This window comes from Alligator mississippiensis, chromosome 2, assembly GCF_030867095.1.
Source record: "Alligator mississippiensis isolate rAllMis1 chromosome 2, rAllMis1, whole genome shotgun sequence".
NCBI lineage: Eukaryota > Metazoa > Chordata > Crocodylia > Alligatoridae > Alligator > Alligator mississippiensis.
In genome coordinates, this window is record NC_081825.1 from 93185355 (window position 1) to 93211224 (window position 25870).

The following is a 25870-nucleotide window of genomic DNA, read 5'->3' on the forward strand; positions in this document are numbered from 1 at the left end:
ATCCTCCTTGTTCAAAGTAGTCCTGTACCTTATTTACCACACAGTAATCAAACCCTGCTCTAAGTACAGAATTATTGATTTTCTCATGGATTTTTCCAAGGTGCTCACCATTTCTGCAAATCACGTCAGGATCTCAAATCAAGGTATCCAGAAATAAGCAAACAAACGTTATCATCCACTGATGAAAACTCTGATTTAAGTGTTTTACCCAACATCACATTTAGTAAGAGACATTTAGTGTAATGTGCATTATCGTATAACTCCCCTCCCCCCCCACCCTCACCCCAGCACCCTTACATGTTACAAGTTCTGTGCAATTACCTGGTTAACTGCCCAATTACCTTAAGACCAGCTACACATAAAAAGTAGGTATCACCCAGTAAAAAAGCTCCACAACCAACTATATAAAGTTAGAACTTGAAAGTGTGTACAAACTTTATAGTTGGTTGCAATTGAACTTTAATTTGCATGTGTAGTTGCCCATCAACCGACAGAGCTCCCAACCACAGGGAGCCTATTTGGAGTGCAAGACATTATAAGAGCTATGTTAGATTTACCTCTGAGGAAGTTCTGTGCAGTTTCTTGCAGTACATTTGTGGGTGTTGGATCAGGCAGTTCAGCTAGGCAATTTTTGCATTGGAACCTCCAGGAGACATTTTCAAAAACCCAAATTTTCTTCAGAACAGAGTAAACTGCAGCAGCTGTTCCATCTTTGATACAAGCACTTCACCTAGCTGGTTGGTCTCGTGTAAATGGGCCTGGTGTAGTGTAAGTTGCTCCATAGAAATATGGAATCATTCCCCTTCCATTACTGCAGCTGGTACCTATGCAGAAGTACAAAGAAGAGAGAAGTTTCCTTGTTCCCTCCTTCTTCAGCCTGTATTCTGATGAAAGGCCAGAAACAATTGGTCCCTCAATGTATAGGGATAGTGAAGGAAGTGCTATAAAGGGAACCAACTGCACAACAACACTCAGAACAACTACCCACCTCATGTAGAGCAGCACTGGATAAGAATCAAGTTACTCGAAGTTCCTGTTGTGCACATGGGGAGAAAAAATGAGAAGCAGGCAAATTTCTCCCCTCTTTCTCTCAGTGCCCTGCCACACCAGTAAACACGCATGACAACAGGTATATATCTGATGCAGATAGCAGCTGGAGAACCAGAAGATAAACTGTGACTGAATCACTTTTTCTTTCACAGGCTTCTCCATGGCAGCATGCACTGTATTGCCCCTTATTTGTCCCTTGCAGCAAAGCCATAATTCAGCTCTTGATCATCTCCCTTTACTCAAATTATTCTTGAATGTTCACTGGTGCCTTAAGAGGATTTTGGAAGAGTTATCTTTTAGATGAGACAGAACTAAGGTCCAATTCTCTTTAAGACCTTAAGAAAAACCTGGTCTTTTGACACTAATCCCTAGGTCATATTTTAGCATGGGTAAATTTATAATACCCATGCAATAATCTCCCTGCAATTTCAATTGGATATCTGAGCCTTCTTCACTTCCTCTCTGTAAAAAAACTGGATAATGCTTCTTAAATAGCCTTTCCTTAAACAAATGCAATGTTATACTGATTCTTTTAGTATTTCACAAATTCATCCTTGGACTGAGCTCTTTTGTGATATGTTGTGTTTAAGACTAGAAGATGTTTGTATTGTAGAATTTAAACCCTCAGGAAAATGGACACCATAGAGTAATGATGCCAGTAATGAACAGCACAGATGAATCACAACACCCATATCAATATTTCAACTGACTGCTGGTATCAAATAATGAATGCAATATAAATTCACTGATCTCAGCATTTGTTACTATCTTTGACACTCGTACTGAAGAGATATTAATGAAAATTCAAAGCAAGCACCTTCTTAGAAAAGGTGATCATTGATCAGGTCAAAAATAAACAGAATACATTAGAATGTATTAATAGGTCATTGACTAAGGTTAAATGTTTTATCTTATTATGGAAATTCATGCTAGTGACAGCATTAGGAAGTATACTGCCTGTCTTTTGTAGAGTCATGGTAATTCCATGAACAAAAAAGGGTAAAAGATATAAAGTAGCATTGAGTTGAGGGGTGGGGGAAGTGGATTTTTAAACTGAAAGCCTCCAAGTTATCAAATTGGTGTCATGATTTTACAAGATTCAGGGACTGTAGCACATACACATCACTCATTGAAGGAGTACTGCCTAGCATGTGGATTCTCACTGATTTGAATAAAACAAAAGCAGAGTAAGGCATTAGGGCTGTGTGAAGCTTCAGTTTGCAATTCAATTCGGAGAAGATTTGGCCTGATTTGGAAGCCAAATCTCCGAATCCAAAATCGAACTGGGAGAAGCTTAAAACTTTCTGAATGGATTCAAAGCCTCCAAATCAATTCAGAAAAAAGATTTGAAGATATTGTTTCAGGGAAACAAAAACTGAGAAGAGGGAGGGGGAGCAGCAGGGGAAAGGACTGACATCTCTAGCTGGCCAGTGACTGTGATCTCTCCCTGAGTCCCCTTCCAATCACAGTCCCTGTGGGAAGGACATAAAAAACAGCATATACGCCTCTATATGCAGACTTTCTGTGCCTTTTGTGAGCTGTTTCTGCCTGAATGAGCAACAGCGCCTGAAAGGTCCTGGACTGGCTTGTCTTCTTAGTCAGTCACCTACTACTTTTTGTTCTTAGAAAGGATTGGATAGGATAGGATATAGCTTAGCTTACTATCTAGAATCCCTCTACTTTACTTATCCCTATCCAATCCATTTTTTTTCAATTTTATTTGTTCTTGGATTTTTTGTCCAAAACTTTTTAAAAAGAAAGCTGTGTTTTCCCTGGCAGTGTGATCCATCACTGCAGGGAAGCACACACATTGCACACACACACACACAGAGAAGAAGTCAGACATTCACAGAAGAAGAGATTGTATAGAGTTATTAGTATTATTAGTTATAGTTACTTACATACAGACTAAAGTAGTCAGAGAGATAGAGAAGTCATAGATTCAAATTGAGATTAACATCTATAGCACAGAAGTCAAAAAAGAAGAAGTCGAAATCGAAGTGCAAGAAGTTGTCAAAGTCAAAGAAGTAAAAGAAGAAGAAGAAATATTTATATTATTTTAGGTACACAACACAGAACAGTAAACACAACACAGAAGAAGTAGTCAGAGATTCAGATTAACGTAACACAGAAGTCAGAGTCATACAAGAAGAAATCAGATTAGATTATATTTAGTTATTGTTATTAATCAGTTACAATAAGACTACAGACTACACAGACATTAGATACAGATTCAGATTGATCTTAATACACACAACACAGAAGTCAGTCATAGAAGAAGAAAAAGAAGATATATATATGCAAGTAGCTCACCCCTGGGAACCACTGGGACTGAGATGCCTGCTGGTTCTCAGGCATGCTTCTCCTGCTCCTGGGGTTCAATGGGCTCCTTAGGTACAGTCTAAACCCCATGGTCTGCTAAAACCTCAGACTCTGGCTGGGACTGGGAGAGCTCTGCAGCCCCTTGAGATGGGGGCAGGGGTAAGGGTGGGGGTGGGGTTCCCTCACAAGATGGCAGGGCAGAGCTGGAACCCTGGGAAGTCTGCATGGGGTCCCTGACAAGATCAGACTGTTAGTCCAGGGATCCCACCCCAACCCCATCTGGTGTGGAATCATTTGGTTGGATAGTAGTGGGGTTTGAGTGGGAGAGGGAAGGAAGAGACCTGTCAGGCACCAGGGTTACATCAGGGCTTGTCTCAGGGTCCTGGGAGAGGGGATTTCTCCCCTTAGAACTCTGGGAAGCCCCAGGACTCCAATCTCCCCTAGATCGTTGGAGGGGGAGGGCTCCACTGATGGATCTTCCATTGGGTCAGCCTCAGCACTCATGGTCTCGGGGGATAGGCCTGGCCAGTGGAGTGAGGGGCCTCCTTCATGGGCTCCTGCTCAGGGCTCTCCAGCAGCCCCAAAACATGAGGGAAGGCAAAACAATAAAGAAAACCAAAATATACAGTGGGACTGGTGAACCTAATAGGAGCAGGCTGGGGTTGTGAGGGAAATGGGGGTGGGGGAGGGAACACATACACAAGGGCTGGGGATACTTGAGCTGGCTTACTCAGCGACACACCAAACACCAGGGCAAGTGGAGTGGACCACAGGACTTACCACACAAGGGCAAAAACAAACAGGGAAGGCTGCTGAGGCAGATGTAAAAGATAGCTGGAGTGGTGGAGGGGCTTTTTTTGTTGAAGATCAGTCCAGGAGTCCCTCAGGCCTCCAGCCAGGCACTCAGCAGCAAAGCAATAGGCAGGAAAACAAAGCAGAATCAGATGCAGTGAGGCAGCTGTGCGGGGGCAGAAGCAATGAGTCAATTAAGGAATAATCCAGTGCAGGTGTGGTGTTGAGTGGCACTAGGTGGTGCAGCAGGGAATCTCCCTCTCTCCTGAGAAGAGGCAGCAGCAGAAGAGACAGTAGCAGCAATAGCAGCAGTAGTGGTATTAGCCATCCAGTTCAGCCACTCAGGTTGTGCTTCAGGTGAAAGTGGAGGTGAAGGTGGTAAAGGCCAAGGCAGCTGAGGTGGGAAAGGCACCTTTAGGTTCTAGCAGTGATAATGTGGGAGGGGCCCACAGGCAGTGCAGGCTCCTTCCACAGGCTGTCCCCCAGCCATGGCTTGGCAGCAGACTCAGCAACAGGCTGGAACAGGAATACAGAAACTGTGGTGTGTTGCTGGAGTGCAGTGCTGGGGTGGTGCAGTGCAGTGTGGTAGGCCCCTCCCCAGGGGGGGGACAGTGGTGTGCATCAGAGCACGTGGGGGGGCACCAACAGCAGCAGCCCAAGGCAGGAAGGGGTGTAGCCAGTTTACCCCCAGAAGCTCTGAGAACAAGCCAGCAGCTAGCAGTAGCAAGAGGCAGGAAGGAGCCTGGCCACCTTCTCCCCAGAAGCTCCTGAGACCAAGCTTGCAGCAACCACTAGCAGCAAGAGCAGCCTGGGACAGGAGGGGCATGGCCAACTTCCTCCCAGAGGCTCCTCCCCCAGAAGTTTCTGAGGGCAAGTAGCCCTAAGCTGCTTGCCAGGACAGGTTTTTATACTGCTGGGGCCAGCACAGGCGCTGGCCCCAGGCTCTAGCTCCCCCTGAATGTAGATCCAGGAGGAGTTGGGCAGGGGTTTTCTTTGCCCCAAGTGGCACAACTTGCCCCACATCAAAGTGCATGTCCAAGCATGTGTGCTGAGGCAAAAATCCCTGGCACAAATTTGTGCTGCTCCTACTTGAGCTACTGCAAATGCATGTGCCTGCATGTGTGGACACACCCATAATGTCTTTACATATTGTAACAGAATCGTTTCATAAGGTGAAAGCATCTACAAGTGAACAGTAAGCATTTAGATCCATTTTTCAACATAATATATAAGTTGTAGGGGGGTTGTGTTTTTTACCATATCATTTCAACTGATTACTTAAAATAAGATTTTTGTACCATCTGGAGAGCAATTTGTCTAATTGTACTAACTTGCCTGTGGTACTCATGTGAATCTTGTGTTTTGTGATAAGAGTATTCAAAATTGGATATTATTTCCATGGGTGTTTAAGAGGATTGTTTTGCACTTATATAATATTCTTGGATTCATAAGGGTTACTGGAATGAAGACAATTATGGTAAATTCTAATTTTTTTAAGTAAGGTAGCTTAGTCTCAATGTCTCTAATTCTCAAAAGACCTGTTATTTGCAAAAAGAATGTGTGTGTCACATCACTGCTTTGAAAATCTCAGTGTGACTATGGGAATTAAATGCTAAATTCTGATGATTCCCACCTCTCTGCTTTTCCTTTGTTAAAAGAGAAATTGGAAAGGGGATTGTTGTAATTATTTCCCAAATAATGTAAAGGGAGATCTTAAAAGTTCCCACAGTTTTACATAGCTACATATTTCAACAACAACTGGCTCTAGTTTTACTGATACTATGAATTCACTTCCAGATGCTCTAAATTCACCAAAACATTTTAAGCCTAAGCCAGTCATACGTAAGATTTTTTTTTTTTTATGTGGGATGGATTCAATCCAACGATCACAATTTGTTCCTATTGAACGGCCATTAAACGATATACACAGAGTATATGAGTGATGTCTTCATTATATCCCAAGTGGAAAACTCTCCATGCCACACAGTCTTATGAAAAATCACAATCATTTGCATCCATACTGGTTAAATCAGCAAAGATGGTAACATTGAAAACAGCAGAAAGACTACTCTGTAATCTAACTGGTTTCTCCAGGTCAAACTTCTACATAGTACTTCTCAACATACTGATTGAAAATGGAAATCAGATCCAGTAGCATATATACAAACCACTTAAATTTAGGCACACATCTTTTCTTTCTTGGAAAGTAAACACTGAGGTCTGCCATTAAGTTAATCATCTACACATATCTAGAATACCCTACACCAGTGGGAACCAAACTTTTTGGGAGATGTGCCATGAAGTAGCCCAGCACCATCCCCGAGTCCCACCCCAAGGCTCTTCCACTGCCCACTCTGAGGTTCTGCTTTCTACATCCTGTGCTCCCTGGCTGATCTGCTGCTGTGCTTTCTCCTTCCTGTCTGATCTTCTGCTCTAATTTCTGCTTCCTGCCCTACCTGCCTCTGCCTGTCTCTGCTCCAGTCTGCTGTATACAAGAGGCAGATGTGGCATGTGTGCTGCAGATTGGCTACCTCTGGTGTACGTTGCAGGTGGATTTTGGCAAAGATGCTGCCTCCCCCTCCTGCACTCCCCCTCATTCCATCTAGTTCAGATGATCAATAGAGGGCTTACATCTTCTGTTTCACTAAAACTCACATTTTTTTAGAGAAAATAAAAAGGGACACTTAACACAGCCCTAACAGCCTCAGTTTCAATTTGCAAATGTATTAGTGTTATTTTTGGAACTGGCTAGAGAAATTCTGATAAGCAAAAATGAATTATCTGTGGAGACTAATTGAAAACACAAGAGGTGCCATGATTGTTAGATCACAGGCCCATCTATCCCAGCATTCTGTCTCTCTGAGTGGTACATAGTAGACCATAAAGGGAAAAATATTTAGGTATGACCTATCCAGACCAAACCACCTTCCTTTACAACCTTGAACATTTAGAGGTCTAGGAAATTCTAATTTGGAAACTACAGCCTTCTCACTACATTCAACACCCGCTGATGGACCTATCCTGCATGCCTTGCCAATAAGTTCCACAAGTTAATTATACACTGGAAAAAAGAACTTTGTTCTGTTTGTCTTAAACCTGTCTCCAAATAATAAATCCCTATATTCTCTATCTACAGCATTTATTATTTTATAGACCTCTATCATACTCCCTCCCCCCACCACCAATCTGAAGAGTCTGAGCCTACTCAATCTCTCCTTGAATCTATCTATGCTTCTGACAATCACAGTTGCCTTTCTCTGCCCCTTCCACCTCCAGAAAGATAAAAAACTGCACATAGTATTCAAAGTGTGGGCAATACCATGCATTTATACACTGGCTTGACATTTTCTGTTTTATTTTCAATTCCCTTCTCAATAATACCTAATATGTTATTTGCCTTTTTGACTGCTCCTGAATGCTGAGCCGCTGTTTTCAGAGAAACATCCACAATTCCATGACCCTTATTTGTGTAGTAACAGCCAATGTAAAGTCCATCACTCTGAATGTGCACATGCATTTATCAACATTGAACTACATATATACATTTACCAATTTGTCATTCACACAGTTCTACTGAGAGATCCTTCTGCAGTTCTCCACAGACATTTTTTTAAGGGGGGGGGTAGCACCCTGAAACTATCCCCCCACCCTCCCCTAAGTTTCCAAATAATTTATATGTTAAACAGAATAAGTTCTAGCACAGAATCTTGGGACACGCTATTCCTTATCTCCCCAACTTTGATGATGATCCTCCATCATCCTTCTGATAAAACCCTGCATGGTCTCTTCCTAAATTGTTTACTTGGCTCCTTAGCCAACTAGGCTCCTACAATCTGTGGTTCCCGTGAAGTTTATTGCCACAGGACAAGTGCCCTGCTGGAGACTCTCCATTTCCTTTTCCACACAAAATGAAGTTACTTTTCTTTTCCCAGTTCTATTTCACGTTTATATTATCACAGACACCACACCTCTAAACACAAGCAGATCTTGCTATACAGTAGGCATGTCAACACGTGCAAATGCTGTGGAGTAGGTTTACTCTAAAGCAAACCCATCCCAGACAGACATCTAACATGTGCAGGGTTACAGGAGCAGATCTGCTGCTCCTTGCAGCAGTTTGTTCCCACCCCCTCTGGCTGTGCACCAGCTCCCTGCAGAAGGCATGGGGAGCTCGAGGCTCCCCATGGGTGCTAGCCCAGGGACTGGAATGGAGCACAGGGCCAGGAAACAGCTGTCTCCTGGTGAGAGCTTGGAGATTGTTCTCTGCTTCCAGGGCGCTGCCTGCTGCCAGGGTGGGCTCTGCCACTAGAGCCCTGGTGGGGATAGTGTCCGCTGCCTTGGCAGCAGGGAGCTCCTGACCCAGGCTCCCCAGTCGGGCAGAGGGGATTTGGAAATAGTTGCAGGAGAGGGGCACATCCCAGCCCCCTGCCCTGATCCACCAGTGAGGCAGCAAATAGTGAGACCCCAGCTGGGTGGGGATTCCCTACCGCTGCTAGCTACACAGCGGATCAGAGAAAGGGCTGGGACCTGCCCTCCTCCGCATCTCTTTCCAATCCTGATGCCTCAGTCACCCAACTGGAGCACAGGGCTGGGACATGCCCCTGACTGGTACAGGTCCCAGCCCACACTCTATGATCATGCTCCCAGCTGCAGCCTGTTTCTTGCCCAGCTCTGTGACTGTTGCTCCAAGCCTGTTTCCAGTCCCCACTCCACAATCACAGAGCTGTGGCTTGGAACAAGCTCCCTGAGCCCTGCTCTGTGATTGTGATTAGGGAGCAGGGGCTGAAAGCTCCCTGCTCCTGAGGTACAGTCCCCACCCAGGCTCTGGTGCCCCAGCAGCATGCAGATCCCAGGGACAGGGAGCAATCTCCTGCTCCCTGCTGCTTAGCTGACCAGGAGCAAGTTTGCTCCCAGATGGCCATCTACAAATGCCATACACCACAGTAAGTAATTGGGAGTAAATTTGCTACTTGTATTTACAGGTAGCAAATTTACTCACGATTAGAGCCTATTACTGTGCAGTAAGCATCTGCATGTGTAGTCAGTGACACTTATGTTGCACAAACTGCTAGTTTCGTGCCCCTGGAGGCTTGTCCAATTTTACCTCTAGGAGAGAGAGTCACACACACTCAGGCTGGGTCCACGTCAAGTTTATTGTTTGCAAACAAGTTGACAAGGGAGCTGAGTCGCTCAAATCAGAGTCGACTTTGAACAGTGTCTGGAGGTTTCTTTTTATAGCTAACATAAACAATAGATTTCTACGTGTCGCCTGATTATTGGCAGCCTAAGCATTATGTCTTGCATCGTATATCTAGCAGTTACATGTTCTATGATGGTTTACATACATGTCTTATTTACATCTTAGATCCCCTCCCTGGGGCAGTCCCTAAGCCCCTCTCGGTCATCCTTCGGTCAGGGTGTAATTTCTTTACATCAACATTTTTCCCTGTCCATCTTCTGCTTATCTCTCATAAGGAGTTATTTATTGCAACCATTCTTTGTCCTGTCTTCAAAATTTAGTGCAACTCGCAATCAATTAGTAGCCTACGTGTTAAGTGTGGAAGTGATTACAAAAGCAGGATGTCTGCTGAGTGCAGAAACAATTACAAAAAGCAGGATGTATAGATTATGCTATATTTTTACCACACTTACTGTGAGGTAATTTGCTCTAATCTTGTGTAGCAAGACTGTGTAGAGCACAGTCATACAGCAATTAGTGCACTAAGAGACATCACATGCCCAGGGAATTTTCAGTGGAAAGGCAAAATTGTCTCTCATTGTACGTACCCATGCATAGATGCACAGAAACAAAACTCCCCTTAGGAGTTACCTATGAATGGATGCAGGAATGCTCTTTGGGGAATTAATGGAAACAGAACTTCACTGTTTCTCTCTCTCCCTCCCTTCCTTCCCCTCACCCCTCCAAGGAACACACACACAGACATACAAGGCTGGGTTATTGCAGAATAAGAAGATATCTTTATCTAGAAACAGGGATAATGTGGATCACTTCCTTCAAGGAGAAAGGGAGACCCAGAGACCCAATTATGATATTCCCAAATTGTCAGCTATGTGTTAAAATGCAGGGGCAACACAAGTACATCCTTTTCTTTGTTATTTAAATACTGTAGTAATGTTTCAATCTAGTGCTGAAAGGGATTTATGACTTTGTATCTGCATTTTTCATGTCTACCCTATCCCAGACATAATGTTCAGTATCCTGCCTGTTTACCAGAACATGACAGGCAGAGAGTAAAAGAATGATACAATCAGCATTTGTATACCTGAAATAGCAAAGAAGCTTCATGCCCTCAGATTCTTGTGATCTAGTCACCTTTCTGAAAGGATAAAATTTAGTCTCTGTTACAGCTGAAGTTTTGAAGACTTGACATTTTTCTAGGCTCAGAGAGGTGAAAATAAAAATAGAATACCTTTTAGATACGCAAAATGAAGATGCCAATGTTGTAAACACATTTATTTGGATTTTTAAAAGCTTAAGGAAAACATAAGGATTGATGTTCAAAGTCATATTTGAAAGCCCTAACCTAAGTCTGGCAGCTACCCTTATTAGCTGCTGCTGAGAACATTATAGAAAAATAAAATATAGAACAGTATAATAGTAGAGTGAGAAAGGGATTTTACACTACTCACTGCCTCCCCCCTCATCTTGAAATCCTTTTGCTTATATTACATACAACATTCAAATGCCTTGTCTTTGATTTGAGGAACCCACCTATTATCCAGCTACCCATTCAATTTTCTTCTTCTTCATTCAACCTTCTTCTTCCAGTCCATCTCTGACACCATCTTTGACATCCCTTTCTTTGGCTCTTCCCATTTCCTCTTCCATGCAGGTCCCTGTGCATGGAGCAATCCTGAAAACTGCCACTCTTGTGCCACAGCCCTCTATACAAATCCCCTGGGGAAGTGTACCTCATTGCTCACTGACATGCCTTCTCCTCCCCATGCTTCATCCCACAGAGGGAGTTAGGCACCTGACCCAGGAGCAAAACCACAGCCTGTAAAATGAACTACAGGGAAGACAGGAAGTTAGGTGCCTGGAAGCGGGACTCACAACAACTAAAACACTAACCATAGAAAAGCCTAAAGTATCCAATAAGAAATGCTTTTAAAAACAGCAGAAGAGGTGGGGAAGTGAAAAAAGTATCCAAAATGTTCTGTTAAGTGTCTTCCTTCAGCTACAAGCTAGGCACCTCTACAAGACTGGGCTTTGCAACCTGAAATCCTGCTGAGCTTGAGTATCCAAGTTAACTTTTCAGTAAAAATGACTAGTTTGCTCTTCTCCTTAAAGTGTGGGGGGCAGGATGGAATGGAATGCCATTGGCCAGAGTTGTTTCTAGCGGGTGCGAGGCCCAGGGCAAGTGGCCAGAACTGGCAGAGTTGGGGTTGGGGGGGTGGTGAGCAGCTGGAACTGGCAGCGCTTGGTAGTGGTGATTCATGGTGGCTGCCTATATGGCATTGACCGCAGGGCCTCCCAAAGCGCAGGGCCCGGGGCTGTTGCCCTGATTTGCACACCCCCCCCATAGGGTCAGTCCTGCCATTACCTACCATATTATATTACTAGCCTAGAGGTAAGTGTAGTCACTCAGGAAGGGAAGATTGAGTTCAGTGCCCTCCTCAGCTACATCTGTATTTCACCTACATCTCCTGCCTCTTAAGAGAGTGTCCTAATTGCTGAGTTATGGGATTGTGCAGAAAAGAATTCAATACCTCTGAGGCCAAAAATAGGGAATATGACTGGTGGTTAGGGCACTTAACTGAAAAGCAGCCCTGGGTTTTCAACTCCTGCTCCCAAGACAGCCTATGTGTTTTACCTTAGGCAGTCATTAGATAACACACACACACACACACACACACACAAAATAATCCTGACAGCAGGATCTGGAGCCCAGGACCTTCTTCCTCCTAAGTAAATACACTGTCTAGTAGGCTACAGAATTTACTGCTTTCTTGCTTGTGCCCTATGATGAAATGGGCTGTGACTGGTGTTTTGCACTGCACTGTATGCTGCTAGTGTGTTAGGGATATTCTGAGTACACCTACCTTAGAAGACTGAGAAACACTTGGCTTGTGGATCCCAAAGAGGCTTGGGCATGAGATAACCACCAAGCTTCATAGACTTGACAAGATGGCAGTTTATAACACAGCCACCTAAGGAATTTTACGGATCCAAAGCCCCTCAAGGGCTTGGGGGCATGGGAAGAAAGCACTGACTGTAGGGGATGGGTGGGAGAAAGGTGCTGCAGTTTGTGTGCTTAGACTACATTCTTTTTCAGTCCTTTTACAGATCTGAGTTGGTATCCTTAAACTACTAAATACAGTACATCAATATAGATGTCCCACTTTTAGTATTCCCTGACACCTCAAAGTGCAACTTCAGTTTCTTGCATCAGCCAGCCACTCTAGACCTTCCCAGCAGTGCTTCAATAGAGGGAAATCATCTTCCTCCAGCCCAAGCTCTCACTAAGAAAGCAGGTTATATCTGTGGACCTCTTACAAAAACTCCAAGTTCCCACCAAATCCCCTGCCTGCCTCTTCCAGGGACCTCTTGTCAATGCTTACAAGGTCCTGGGGAGTACCTGCAAACCTCTAACAATCCTGCTGCTTCTCCTGTTTTAGATTCAGGTTCCACCTGCTTAATCAGGTTTAGTGGAGTAGCACCTGCTCATACTCATATGCGAGTTGGACATACTTTGCTTAAAAGGGCCACGTTCTCCAGTATGTACACTCCCCGAGTGCTCTTATATGCATGCCAAGATTATCAATTAATTGTATTGAGGGTTATTTCCTCTGAAAAAAAGAAGGCTGAGGGGGAATTTAACGATACTCTTACAATGCATGAAGAGTGGTTATAAAAATGGTGGTAACAGAAAATTCTCTTTGGATGTAGGGGAGAGGAGAAGAAATAATGGTCTTAAAATTGTAACAAGAGAATTGAGGTTGGATATTAGGAAGACATTTCTTATTCTGCAGGTGGTTAAGCATTGGAACAGATTATCTAGGGAGGTTGTTGAATCTTCGGCACTCTTAAGTTTTTAACACCATGTTAGACAAACTATTTATTGCCTTGAATAGTTTAGAAACTGATGATCCTGCTTTGAGTAGGGAGTTGGATGAGATGACATCCTAAGGTCCCTTTCATCCCTACTTCTTTATGATCCTATCCATATTTCTGTTTACTAATTGTTCTCATATTTATTCTATAAATGTAGATCATTGGTTCTCAACCTTTTTTATTCTCACGGCATTCATTGTCAGACTCAAGGCACCCTTCAGGAAATGCCACCACTTCTCTTCCACTCATTTTTTACCACTGAAAAAAATAGAGGGATTTTTCTGTTGCAAGGAAAACAGAAAGACCACAACAGGTTTCTGAATTCTTTTTTTTTAACATAATAGATTTTAATTTAAATATCTAGGTTTATCTTGTGCATCACATGAAGGTGTTTGCACACCTAACAGTGCTACACACCTAACAGCATCCTGCAACACCCTTTAAAGGATTTCATAGTATGCCACGGCACCCTGGTTTAGAATGATGTAGATCATAATTTATCCAGTGTGTGGGTTCACCTTCCCTCTTTTTGTAAAGAGCACCTACAACACTTTTGAACGATGGCAAAAATGGGAAAATTATTTATGCACTTGGAAATATTTTCAAAGCTCTGTCAACATTCTTAAAATTCATCCCACCTTAGTGTACAAGAGGTAAATTTTAAATTCTACTTTTAATCTGCATATTCAACTTTTTTCCCCTCTACATGTAAAACCTGAATGCATTGTCCTCCTTTCCCAAGTATGGTAATGTATAACCTTCATGTTACTTTGAGAATGACAAAAAGAAATGATTCGCAGGTCATTGCCAAAAAATTGATACACTTGACATTTCTTTTCTTTCATACAACTTTTTGTAAAATATAAAAATTCTGCCAAGGGCCAAACAAACATCTTGAGTTTAAGAAGTACAAAGGTTAACACATCTGCAAAAATCCATGGTGTTCTATGCTTTAATCCTTTTAGTCTGACAACTATGGTCTTCACCTTGACCCTGGCATTTAAACCCATAGGCTTTTTGGTGCCCTAAGCAAATTTTCTTTGACAGCTTCCCCTCCCTCCTAAGTGTTATGCTAAATGCCTTGTCAGAATACTTTAAGTTCTATCCATTTTAGGTAGACAGAAGACAAACATCTGTCAGCTCATTTGGATTGAATCCACCAATTCTGCTGCAGAAGAATAATATTTCATATAAAACCTCGTTTGTCTGGTGTACATCATAGCAATATATTTCACAGCAATGGTAAGTATGAAATACAAGCCCGTGTTAATGAGCAATATGGGGTCTATGACACATAACTCAGATGTTCTGCTTGTCTCCAATAAAACATGTACGATTTAGCTCCACGCTAAAGGTCACTTCAGTTTTACAAAATGCTCGAAATAGTAGAACCCCAAACCACACAAATCAGGAGTAACCTACTATAAAGACACTGAAACACATACACAGCATACATCTGTCTCCTAGCAACAGGGCACTGTACTTTCTAAAGATCAGTCTTTTTAATTATGAAGGCTTATAAGGCCACCCACTGGCTGTTTCTTATTCCTGCAGGATGGCTATCAATTGTTCTTAGTACCCGAAGAAAACAGAACAAGAAATAACAGGTTTTAACTACAAGAAGGGAAATTTAGATTAGATCCCATAACTTGCACAGCTATGGAAGCATGTTTTGGAGGATTAATACATGGTTAAGAACTTAACTGAGCATTTGCCATTCCCCTAAGCTAGATATAGGAAAATGGGGAGAGGGGGAAGGGAAGGGAAGGAGATAGGAATGAAGGACTCATACATGAATTTTGTTCTGAAGTAATTCTGTCGGAAACTGCTACAAAAATGATAGCTATAATAGATATATAAGCATTAAGCTTATGCCACGCAACAAGTACAAGCACATTTATTTATAAACAATATTAAAAGTGAGAACTTCTGGCAACCTGGAATTGGAAGATCCTTCAACACAGGCTTTAAAAATGGAGAGAGAGGGACAGAGAGAGAAAGACTAGCAACCAACACACGTATCTATAAAAAAATTAAAGTATTTAAAGTAACGTGGTTCAAATCACTTCCATAAACTATACATAATTAAAAACCCTATGCCTATCATGCCATCTCTACTATCTCTACAGCGTGAGGAAATAATGCAAGTATTTATTGTTTAGTTTTATTTATTACTTGTAATGTTGTGAGGTCCCAGCCAGGATTTGAAGCCTTGTGCAAGATATTGGAACAAATTCAGAATAATGGACAGGCCCCACGCAAGAGAGCTTACAACATAAACCAAGATAAACAAGCACTAGGAAAAAAGTGCATAACATAAGGAAAAGCTGCAAGAATTGGGATTATACATTTTACAGATGAGATGTGAAGACTGATATGGGCCTGGATAACAGCCTTTAAATCCAAAAATGGTTGTTATAAAGAGAATGGTGATCAATTGTTCTTAGTGTCCAAAGAGAGCAGTACAAGAAATAATAGGATTAAGCTGCAATGAGAGACTTGGATTCGATGTTAGAAAGAGTTTTTTGTTTTGGTTTGGTTTGGTTTTAACTACACATACAATTAAACACAGGAAAAGATTCCATTGTCTCTCAAGGTAATCTCCTTCACCTGGATGTTTTTTAAAATCAGGTTAGGAAAATATTTTTCTGGGATAGTTTACACAGGGTTGACTGTCTTAAGCAGGGTATTAGATGACTTTCTGAGATTCCTTCTAACTCTCTTTTACTATGATTCTGCAGCATACAAAAGATTTGAGGGCAAAGGGTGGCAAAAGTTCCTGCTAATTCCACAGGTTTTTTCTGAGAGAAAGGGGGGCATAGTTCTATGTTTATACATTTAAATTAAAAAATTAGGATCAAGTCTCTTCAGCCTGGTGTACACTGTCCACATAAACTTTCTGTTTGCTTGTTTCTTTGTTTGTTTGTTCAGTTTAAATGCCACCCTTCCCAAAAGAGGCTCAAGGTGGCTTTCAATGAAGACATAGAACAATACTTTGAAAAATAATATGTAACAGAACGTCACAGGGCACTAAGGTACCTGCTCCAGAAACTGCCTAGAGAGAGGGCCCTAAGAGCTAGACAGAAGCCCACCACTGCAGGTTACTATGGCAAGAGGCTAATGAGTAAATTAGCCTGCACCTGTACCTGGTCAGCTGACCAGAAGAGGCAGGGCCCTGGGCACATATAAACCCCAGGGCTAGAAATAGAGATTGGGTTCTCTGTCAGCAGCCAAGGAGTTCACCAGAGAGGCTTGGCTGCTTGTTCTGCCCCACGAAGGATTAAGGGGCTCCAGGAGCTCACCAGAGACCCTGGCTTATAAGGCACTTAGTGCTGGGAAAAGTTTGATGTTTTAAAGGGACAGAGCACACCCTGAACCGCTTATATTATGTTATAGGCCAAGAGCTCAGATTTTAGTTGCTGTTTGACCAGTGGATTGGACTGAGGCTATTGGGGAAGGAGGGGGCCTCATCGGGGACCCACTACAGTGGGGGGATCCCAGCACCAGAGAAGGGTGCAGCGAAAGGGGGTGAGTGCCAGTGTGGGGCGCAGAGATAGAGCTCTAGACAGCCCAGTGAGGACAAGGGGCCGAGCTATCGCAAAGCCCAGAAGTGACAATGTCAATACCAACTGCAAGGCTTGGGGCATGGTAAAGGGGTTTTGGAGCCATGCATCTATCCCATAAGGCTGAGGGTGTCCCGTGAGGCATCCATTTTGAGCAGGATCCAAAAAGGCATCCAAGAACCCACGTGGTTCAGTGGGGTCCAGCCAGACTGTGTCCAGACAAACTCAAGGGGAGACTCCCAATCTACAAAAATTACGAGCAAGATGTGGCAGGAGAGAAAGAGGATGCCTGTTGGGCAGGACTGGCATGGTCAAGGAGCCCTAGGGGTATCACGGCCATCCCTGGGGACACCATCCAGTGACACGGAACAAAATCCTCAGACAAAGACCCAAAACTTAAAATCCACCTGCTGAAAGCCTGCCCACTTCTGCAAACTCATCTTGGCAGGGGAGGATGAGTGCTCATTGTGTGATGCAAGGATTATGTTACACTATATTTGGAGATCTGCCTTTGCGTTTTTAGTTAATTTTATAGGTTATCATTTTGAAAAGCTGCCATTGTCTTTCTTATGAGCCAGCCTGTACTAAGATAAAGAAGTGTTGCGTTAACAATTGTTTTCCTGGAAGACTTTCAACTGGAAAGTCACAAGATCCTGTGGAGTTCAGATGGCATACTTTGGAACTGATATAGGCCATATGGAGAGACATATGCTGCTTGTTTCCTGAGACTCTACAGTGAGAGAATTCTGCCAATTTGCTTTTGTCACACCCATGCAGTGGGCTTGATCTAGTTGACTGGGAACTCATTAGCTCAAAGCTAATGATGAGGTAATCATCACATTTTGAAAGGGAGCTGCCTTTTCAGTAAAGAACTAATTGATTCCAATTCAGGTACCAGCACACTTGGAAACCGTCCAGTTACTAAGTGACTCTTAACAGCACCAAGGCCCAGAATGCTTGGAGACCCTGAATCAAACATCTTCCTGAAAAGGGACTGATATGTTTCTACCTCATTGTCCCAGTTTGGTTTGAATATGCTAGAAGGTAGAATGCCACAGAAGGGTTGAAAACAGAGTGAAGGAGGCAGTTATTTGTCATTAAGCTTAGACCTTCTATTCCAGTGCAAGATTGTCCTAACCCTGGTAGCCCAGGTACTAATTGCCTGTTAAGAAACTATAAATAAGCTCTCTGGGACCTTCCATGGCTTTCAAAGATAGATATGGTAAACTTGTCTAGTCATCCTTCAAGTCACCTCATTTTATAATTCACCGGTGCTACCTGGAGAATAAATTCATAAGGGTTCCTCCAAGAAGACCAAAAATCTTGATAACTGAAGACTTGGAAGCAATCCACTTCTGTGTTGAACTGACACAATAAGTCTTTGGGAGAGCCTCCCTTGCATGTATGGCTAGTGTTTCAAGTCTCTTGCAAGGTTAAGGACATTAGAAACTTGGTGCACCCTTTCTTCCCACATTTTGCACAGCAGATCTAAAAATCATTAAGATTGCCTCTTAATACTGGCGTGCAAATGAGTAAAACCCATGGATAACTGGCACACCCTCCAAAGTCAAATAAGGTGAACAATGAATGAAAGTGGTTTAGGCAACTTTTTTCCTTAATGTGATTCTTAATATTAGACTAAGCCAGAGATCCAGCCAATGTATGGCATGAGCTAAGTTGAAGATTCAGCTGCAGCAGCAGCAGACCATGAATTGGGTTTAGATCTCAACGGTGTCATGGCCCTTTTTCAGGCAGTATAAGCACTCATCCTAAATTTCAGTGTATCCCCACCATTCTTACAAGGTCTTTTCCCCATTTAACTGATAAAATGCCTCAGGCTTCACATAAAGAAGCAGCTAACCCTAGCCTTTCTTTCTGGTCAGCCACCCAAAATGGCCAGGCCTATTCTTGCTAACTTCCTACTCCACAATTCACAAATACTGTGCAGTAAGGTCAGTGAGACCCACAGACTCCCATTTACTCCCTCATTGCCAGTAGAGGCTCTATATACCATATCCACAATGTATTTATTTTGGTTACACTAAGCAACTTCTAAATAACTATTTTATTTCTCTCTCAACTTCCTGCAAGGAGCAAGATGTGAATTATAAGAACATAGTTCATGCATATAGTGGTAACTGCTAGATATTATTTATTGAAAAAAGCTGTAATTTGGAAATAGCATATATGACAGAAAATATTACTGCAAAAGTCCCCTTGAAACTGTGACCCTATATCCCATGCCCAACAATGTGTTTTCATAAACCCCAATGGCATTTCATTGGCCTATTAGTGCTGGACACTTCAGGAATTTGTGGTCATGAGTAATATCGTTCTAAGAGTGAATGCCTTTCATCTTGAGGAAATAAGAATAACCTTCTCACTTCTTCAGAGGTTATAATAAATGGCTCTCAAAAGGCAGAGAAAGAAAAAAGCAAATCCTAGAATATAAAGTAGCCTTTCAAGTAATTATAGCACTTGTACAGTCTATATTTTGAGATTTGACAGCAAAGAGATAGGGGCAGAGTCTTTCTTTATATACCTCTGTGATAAAGTTAAGACCCAAAGCAGGACAAAGCATGCATAAACTGCAGATCTGTAAATATGATGAGATTAAAAACCAGGGAGAAAATGAAAATAAGCACAATCCTCTGTTGGAAAAAAGATCTAAAGGATTTCTCTGTTCCAAATATGTGAATGTTATGGGAGAGTATAATGCTTTTTGTTTCAACCTTGACGCTCTTCCAGAGGTCTGTTAAAAAAACATTCTGTGATGTTAGAATTCTTTTATCACTTTAGTTGTCTTCTACAGACTGAATTGCCAGCCAAATGTTAAATAAATTACTTTATTTTCTGGCATATCTCACATACTGTGAATTCTCAGATTCTTTTTTTTTTTTTTTAATTCTTTACATTCCACTGTGGATTCATCAATAAACAGACCCTTGCTTTCCAAAAGTAAAACTAAAACAACTGTGATTACGGATTAAAAATACATAGTTGCTATGTTTTAACATGGAGAAATATAACTTTGTGTTTCTAACTTCAAAAGGATTACTTTGAGTCTTGGATAAAATTTCTGTTTGTAGTAGACTAGCCTTATTTTGCCTAATTCCATGTATTCATCATTAGGACAAATGCAGGGGTCAAAGAAGTTTTAAGAAAGGTTCAACATATTCTTTTAAAACAGAGTGGGTGGTACATTTGAAAGATGGTAAGAAATGGTGGCTTTCTTACAGCCTCATCCAAAGGCCAGTGAAATCAATGACCCCCATTCAACGGTCTTTGGATCAGGACCTACTGTTCCAATTTTCCAAAGTACTGAATGAATACTTCCTACCACATGCTAGGCAGCAAGCTTGCAGCTTCCCATGTGGGTGCTCAGCTCAACAGAGATAATGGGTCACACCTAGATAGAAAGAAATGGGTCCTGAATGGCTGCACTTTCATAAGCTGTTGTCGGTAAAGAAAGATTGGGTACACAATATAAAGCTGGTTTAACATTTACAAGAATGAGTGAGGATTTAACTGTTCAGAAAGCACCATTTTTGGCTCCTTATCTGGTAAAATGTCTTAAAGCAATTAAAACATCAGACAGATTATGTAGGGTACAGTCTTGATAAAAAATGAAAAACAACTAGATTGATGGGAAAAAATTGTCAGATCCCAAAAAATTTATTCAGGAAACTAGTTAAAAATGCAACTGTGTGATATTTGAAAACTTTTTGTGGTTAAAAAAAATTGGCTACATGTACAACTAGAAAGCCATAGTCCCAGCTCCTGAATGCTCTGTGTCACCTCAGTCAAAAGAAGGAAAAGAAATCTCCTCCATAATGAAAAGCAGCCAACATCTTAGTATTTAAGAAAGAGAAGATGCATCTATAAGGAATTTACCAATCTATTTGCTGAATGCAAAGGTTTTGATTGCCACAAGCCTGAACAACACACATGGAGCATTTTAGCTTTTGGCAATTGCACAGAGCAAAATCCGGCAAACTGCACTGTATGTAGATCCCCATTTGGATCCTTTCCTCTTACTGGAAAAGGGGCCCAGGCTCACAAATCAGATCCTTAATTGGCTGGTACTTTGGAAAATGTCTGCGAGTTAAAGGCTCAATTAAGTTTCAGCACAATGCATAAAGAACACTTTATATTTCCCAGATTGTGGAGGATTTTTTTAAACTTGATAAGCTGAATCTTTCTTTGTTTATATGCACTGGAGATGTAGAAGTACATCTAACTACCTCTTTACCCTAGATTCATAGATTCATAGACATTAGGGCTGGAAGGGATCTTGGAAGATCATCGAGTCCAGCCCCCTGCCCAAAGGGCAGGAAGTCAGCAGGGGTCATAGGATCCCAGCAAGATAGACATCCAAATTTCTCTTGAAGGTGTTCAAGGTAGGTGCTTGAACCACCTCCAGTGGCAGCCTTTCCAGACCTTGGGGACTCGGACAGTAAAGTTCTTCCTTATGTCCAGCCTAAAACGGTCACAGAGGAGTTTGTAACTGTTTGATGAATTCCAGAAAGTGAAATTTAAGTCTTATTATGTATTGCATAGAATAACCTCTAAGTATAACATTATACAAGACAGAGCTAATTCTTTTTTTTTTTTAAGTGAAAAAATTATTTAAGAACAGAATTTTGGTTAAAAATTTAATTTCCTGTAATTTTATACTTTTTTATTTAACAGTTTGGTTTTATCTTTGATGGCAAGGTTTTTCCTGTCACTGACACTTCTGTTTGGTGTGGTGGGATTTTTGATGACTGAAAATTTCCATTTTCAAAGAATGAGATCATTCAAAATTAACATTTTGATTAAAAATACATTTTGAAGATCAATTTAAAAAATGGACATTTGATTAAATCATTAAACTAGTGTGTGACTTTTTTGAACATTTGATTATTTGAATGTTTTGGGATTTAAAGAAAAAAACAATTGACTACATGTACAACTAGAAAGGCACAATCCCACCACCTTAGTATATTCTGCATGCTCTCTATCATCTCAGACAAGATGCATAATAATAACAGCACTTGAAATACTTTGGGCTTTCTTTCTAAAGATCATATGTGGAAATTTAAAACATTCAAAGAATGTGAGTAGAACAGAAAGGAGAAATTAATAGAAAAACATTGACCCATTGTAATAATGCATGCTCTGTTATCTGGGTCACATTCCAGAGCGTAATATAAAAGAAGCTCTCATTGCAAAATTAAAATTGTTGTATTTATAAATTTATAAATAAGGAGAAGTAGGGATTACATGCATATTGTTTCTGACCACAGTATTAATTCTTTCCCAGAACTGGCAGAATTTCAGTAATTTATTAAATGTTTGTATATAATACTCAAAATCATCCCAGATTCTTCAAAATATAATGTATGATGTGTAAGTGAAGTATATTATTTGTTGCTCTGAATTGGGATTCCAGGCATATTCATTCAGGTGTCCATTTCATTTTTATACTAAATATATGAGAAGCGTTTTTCTTCCAGGGTAGTTTTTGTTGTTTCTTTTTAGTTTTTCTTTTAATCAACTAAGAAAGGCTGGATAAGATCCATCACATCTGTAGAGCACAAAAGCTGTTACAATTTATCCATTAGTTTTCAAAGTTGCTATATACCAGAGTTTTGATTACTCTATGGAAAAAAATACTTAACAACCTTTATCATTTACTGTTTGCATTGATCAGTTTAAAATGTTACCAACATTGACAGCCACTGAGCAACCAGCTATAGTCCACATAAGGAAATATACTCTCTAATTTATTGTTTTAGCTTCTCAGAAAGATCATAAGATAAATTAGATTTTCCAATTACCTTCAGGCATGGCACTGACATTTTGTGTTATCCTTAGAGCACTTAGAGTGGATGAAGAATAGGAAAGTCAATAATCAGTAGTAGCCATGTCATCCAATATCTAATTACTAGAGCAGAATTTAAATATCTATGGTTCTCCTCTGTTTGCTGAATTTCCTTCCTAACCATAGGTTTCTTATAGCCTTTTAGAATTTAGGACTTGGACATCAAAAAATATTATGTAAATAAGATTTTTCCTATTTTTACAATGCCTAGAAACTAACTTAACATTGCAGAACAGAGGCTCATAAGCAAAGAGCCTAGGCCCCTTTAAGCATGTAATCTCTTCCGTATTCAGACTTTGATTCAGCAAAGCTATTAGGTATATACTTAACTGTGATCCTGCATTTAAGGACTCGCAGCATATCAGTGTTAGGTGTGGAATACAAACCCCTGAATTAGACACCCTGTACAATGCATGGAGAGGGTTAGGCATCTGAGAATGGGATCCAAAAGAACTTGCACACTCCAGTCAGTAGGCTCATCAGGCAGTGACATAGACCTAGCTAATAGGAAAAGGTTAAATGCTGCACCAGATTCAAGAGCTGCAAGGAGACGCATTGGTCCATCTATAGTCTGGAACACTCTCCTGGATGTAGGTGTCCATGTCCCTTCTTTGTAAAACCAATCTAAAGTTACACTTAAAAATAAAAAAAGACCTATCTGTGTTGAGCCCCAGCTCAAATCTGGGATCGTGCCCGGTATGCAAAGGCCAATAAAGATACCAGGGGTGAAAGTATAAAGAAGATTTATTGCTAACAATAAAAGGTGCAAGCGGAATAATTTCACATAACAAGCACACAGATTTCTAATTCTAAGCATCTTTTATACAGGGGTTTTGGACCTTCATAAGCATCCTAGTTTGCTAATTGGCTATAAAGGAGTGACGCAAGGAGTTCTTTACTGAGCATGTCTCTATACCTGTGTCTTAGCTATGTATCTCATTAACATACATGTATGTTTCATTAGCATACTTTTTCCCCACCTAGGGGCGTGATTTTTAGTATTTTAATGAGCTCTTTGACCCAGTACTCTGATTCTGCTTTTGTTTTCAAGCCTCCTTTATCTAAGACTGTCTCCTCCTTATCATTGCAGATGGGCATTCGTCACATAACATTCACTTTTGCTTAGGCTTTGCTTAGTAGTTTCTAGGTCACTCCTTACATCTGGAGGAGCTATGCCCATTTAATGGTCAGAGCACTTACACAGGCCTGTAAATTCAGGTCCTATGTCTGCCTGAAGTGATACAAATCCATATCTCCCATCACCTAAGAAAGCATTCTACCTACCAGGCTAGGCCTTCTTTACTCTTTCTGGAACTGATCCACTGTGCAGAAAGTAGTGAAGATTCATAATTGTGATTATGAATGAATCAATGAAAGATTTATAGAGCAACAGAAAGAGGCAATGGACCAATATACATTTTAGCCACTTTAAAAAGGGAGGGAAAGAAAGTCAGACTGGTTTTGGGGGTATTTTTACACTTTTATCACTACAGAATCCTGCAAATATAATGTTTACATCCTATCAGCCCATAGCAATATCTTTTTATCTAACTAAATTGTGACATCTGTCTATACCCAAAAGAGGGAGCATTAATTTATTAGATTTATTAGTGTTATTATTTAGATTTATATCCAGCCATATATATGTGGTTTTCCAAGTCCCTGACCACACACACACACACACACACACACACACACATGCCCTTTCCAACAAAGTCTTAGGGTGCTCGTAGTGAGAGAGAAAAACAATATAAAAAGCAAATGGAAGAGCATAAAACCAAATGGAGACAAATATGAACCCAAAGCTTCTTTAACAGTATCATAGCCTAGCCTGGCTTGCTAACTGGCTGCCCAAATGGGGGTCTTAGAACAGGGATTGTCAACCAGGGGTATGCATGCCCCTGGGGTTACTTGGGAAGGCCCCAGGGGGTACACAGCGGTGGTGCTGAGAAACGGGGGGCACCTCCAGTTTTACCGCTGGTACTTCTGGTTTTGCTGCTATTCATGGAGGACCCCCCTCCCCCCCACACACCCATCAGCCACCGAGACACCCTCCCCCCCACATGGCTCATCGACTGGTCAGGGGGCTCCATGCTTCTTGACCGGTTGCCAGGGGTCAAAAAAGGTTGAAAAACCCTGTCTTGGAAGATGTCCAGGCTCTGGCAGGCCTCAAGTTGGGGGAGGTGCGGGTGGGGGCAAGGGGTGCACTGATGGCACTTGCAGGAGTTTGCTCCCAGCTGATATTGGGATCACAATACAGAATAAAGGAAAAGGCAGATCCACAGGTATATAAGGCCCAGACCATTTAGGGCCTTTAGGCCAAAATCAGCACCTTGAATCATGTCCGGAAAGCATATGTAGGCTCTGCAGCACTGAAGTTATATGCTCCTGGAAAAATCACACCCATCAAAAGGCAGGCTGCCACATTCTGCACAAACTGCAGCTTCAAGATTGTTAGTGAAGGCAGGCAGGCTTGCACAGAGCACGTTGCAGTAGTCTAGCCTTAAGGTTATGAAAGCATAGATGGTGGTGGTGAGATCCAAGTTTGAAAGCAAGGGACACAGCCTTCTTTCTCATCAAATGGCATTTGTGCTTTCACTCCTAACCAATGCTGCCACCAAAAGATCCAAGTGCAGCAGAGCATCCAGGAGTACCTGTGAACCTGGGTGACATTGAGAGGTTGAATCTCATCCATGCAACGTTCCCCGATCCTTTCTAAGTCAAAGGACCTGCCCACCACCATCACCTCTGTCTTGACTAGGTTTAGCTTCAATATATTTTAGCATTCACCTATATCCAGTCCCCAGTTGTGACTAGGCATTTGGAAAAGCCTGAAATATTGGGGCTCAGATCAGATGCGGGGGGGGGGGGGAAATGGGTGTCATCAGCATACTGATGGCACCTCACTCCAAATCTCCACACTATCTTGACCAGCAGCCTCGTATACACACCTTACAGGGGAGCAACAAGTTAGAGTCCAAGGGGACCCCACAGGAAAGGTCTGTAGGGAGCAATGAAGTCTCAGCCAACCCCATTCTTTAGGACCTCCTAGATAAGAGAGTGTGGAACCAATTTAGAGTGGTCCTTTAAATGCCCACCAGGTCATGTAAGCATTTAACAGGGTTTCAGGGCCAACTGTATTAAAGGCTACTCCAAGACCTAATAAATATCAGCAGGACACACTTTCCCATATTGGTCTTC

The 25870-nt window shown here is 41.7% G+C and overlaps 1 long non-coding RNA gene across 1 annotated transcript in view; it reads right to left on the reverse strand.

Annotated features, from left to right (window-relative positions):
* Window positions 1-7323, reverse strand: part of LOC109280812 (uncharacterized) — a 56443-nt gene extending 49120 nt beyond the window's left edge. Inside the window, exons 1-2 of the long non-coding RNA XR_009459811.1 lie at window positions 4153-7323; window positions 558-824 (exon numbers count right to left, since the gene is read on the reverse strand). This is a non-coding gene — a long non-coding RNA (uncharacterized LOC109280812). The remainder of the gene's footprint in view (window positions 1-557; window positions 825-4152) is intronic.
* Window positions 7324-25870: the final 18547 nt, after the last annotated feature.